Genomic DNA, 2,668 nt, shown 5'->3' on the forward strand with positions numbered 1-2,668 from the left:
GTAAAAGTAAATATATATATATATATATATATATATACTGTATATATATATGGACTGAGAAACCTTTATGGCTACTAAATTCTCTCAAATTACTTTAATGCCATAAGGACAACAAATATACAATATAAAAATATATATATTATAATAAAAACCATTTCTTAACTATTTAGAATAGTTATTTCATATTATTATTATTAAATAATAGATTTTAGAATAATACATTAACATTTTCATGGACTGTAAGTAACAATTTCGACTGATACATTTTCTCAATTCACTTGCAATTGCCAAGTGTGGAATTTTTTTTCTGAATCCTTCAGAGAGCATGTTAGACGATAAACAGTGTAGAACATGGCAGCCATGAGAACAAAAAACAAAAGAAAAAACAAAAAAACCCCCAGAAAAATAAATGTGTGTGCGCTGTGGCACCAGCGGCCGCGCTGACACGCTTTAGTGTCTAATTAACATGGTTTAGAGTTGCTATCGGAAGATCGTGCTCTGGATAGCCTCTCCAGCAGCCCTTGCAAATCCAATTTGCCTCTGAGGAGTCATGATAGGCGATGCAGCACAGGGACGGACCCAATCTAATTTGGGTGGAATATAGCCGCGCGTGGCGTGGAGGTCTCCTCAGCTCCCCTGCAGGGCAGGGACGGCAGTCCAAAACCCCGTCACCGCCCCAAACGTCACTTCACCGCACGCCTCGTCCTCAAATTACAGCCATGAATTACATCCAGCCTTCAGCTGCACTGCCGCAGATCAGGGACTGTCATTTCGTTCCAGGGTGTGTGTCCGTGTGACAAAATGATTGGAGTTTTATTGGACGATAAGGTGGTCTGGACAGAGATTTTCTTTCATCTCTCGGCCATCTTTGTTTAATCATGTAATATCATTCTGAGAAATGCCACATTCGATTGGCAGCCCATGCTACAGATCATGGCATCATTGTGGTAGAAACTCAAAACGGCCTGTCCTCATTGTGATAAGAAGATATAGATCTGCATTAGATTTTTTATTGCAAGATGTGCTCAGTCACCTCAATGACACAAAAACATGGAGGAAAGAAATGTCTGAATTATAGAAGGTAATGAATGCATAAATCCAGGATTTTACTGTGTTAAAAAGTTACATGTTTCTACAGTTCTGCATTTTATTTTCCTCCTAAGAACCCATGTATAAATGTAATATTTCAAATGACTTTAACCCTTTAACAGTTATTGCTACTCTACTGTTCAGAGGTTTGGGGTCAGCAAGATTAAAAAAAAAAAAAAATGAATACTTTCATTCAGCAAGGATGCATTAAATTGATTAAAAGTGACAGTAAACTTACATTTATACTGTTAAAAAATTTCAAATAAATGCTGTTGTTTTGAACTTTCTATATTTCAAAGAATCCTGAAAAAAAAAAATCCACAAAAATATTAGGCAACACAACCGTTTTCAACTGATAATAAGAAATGCACAAAATTACAATCAGCACATTAGAATTGATTTCTGAAGGATCATACGATACTAAAGACTGGAGTATTGGAAAATTCAGCTTTGCATCACAGAAATAAATTATATTTTAAAACAGAAAACAGTTATTTGAAATTGTAATAATTCACTAAATTACTTTTTACTGTATTTTTGATCAGATAAATGCAGGATTGGTGAGTCTAATAACTTAAAAAACATTATATTACTGACCCCAGATTTTTTGAATGGTAGTGTTTTGAAATGGGAAAATGACTTCATGTTGACTTTAATGTGCATGTTATTCATCATCCTCCATTTCTCTCAACAGGGACAAACATCGGTTTAAAAACAGTGGGCCATGAAAACGGACCTTACATCTTGTCATCCTTCTGCTTAAAGCCAATTACAGTCCAACATCTTCCCGACAATATCCCACAACCCCCCTTTCAGCATACCTGCCCAGCTCATAAAAACAGAGAAGACACAATAAGCTGTAGGCGAGACCATTTCAGACTAAACGTGGTAATCTAATTAGAGCCCCCCTTTACCACCAAATAAACGCCCCATGAAACGTCCCTCTTACGTTCGGTCCACGGAAGCCCTCCCTCCCTCCCCACTGACCCTCGCAGCAATATCACATTTCTATCTACATTCATTAAGAAGTCTTTGGGGCACATTAGTATCTTATCGCCTCGTCTCTGCCCCAGAAGACGTATGAGTGAGGAAGTGAGGGGACAGCACTAATGACAAGCGATTGGTCATTCGGCATGGGGCTGGCCGCTCCACAAACAGCCCCATATCACAGCCTTCCAGCCAAGCTCATTAAGGATAATGCTGCACATTATTAGATTTGTGCTGCCCATGTGAACGGAAAAAATACCCATGCAGACAGACATTTGCGGGTGTTTCTTCAAGTACGGACACTTTAATGTCCCAGGGGTTGATTTTTATTAAAACTAACAGCTTGTAACATTGTTCTTTTTGTTATATGAATGTCACATTAAAACAGACTTGGCAACTTTTTACCATGCCTTTATTTATTTTTACATTTTTAGCTACTAGTTTTTATTGCTTACCTTTGTCCCAGACCCAGAACTACAATCTTAAAATATGAAAATCCACAATAAAAATATTAGCATTTTTTTAAATCTATGATGATCTTAAAGAAATAATCACATTTCAATATGTATTATGCCAAATATATATATATATA

The 2,668-nt window shown here is 36.7% G+C and overlaps 1 protein-coding gene across 5 annotated transcripts in view; it reads right to left on the reverse strand.

The window, feature by feature from the left end:
- Positions 1-2,668, reverse strand: part of ralgapa1 (Ral GTPase activating protein catalytic subunit alpha 1) — an 86,035-nt gene that overhangs the window by 19,457 nt on the left and 63,910 nt on the right. The window lies entirely within an intron of this gene.

Source organism: Sinocyclocheilus rhinocerous, unplaced genomic scaffold (genome assembly GCF_001515625.1).
Source record: "Sinocyclocheilus rhinocerous isolate Xijiao unplaced genomic scaffold, SAMN03320098_v1.1 scaffold1004, whole genome shotgun sequence".
NCBI lineage: Eukaryota > Metazoa > Chordata > Actinopteri > Cypriniformes > Cyprinidae > Sinocyclocheilus > Sinocyclocheilus rhinocerous.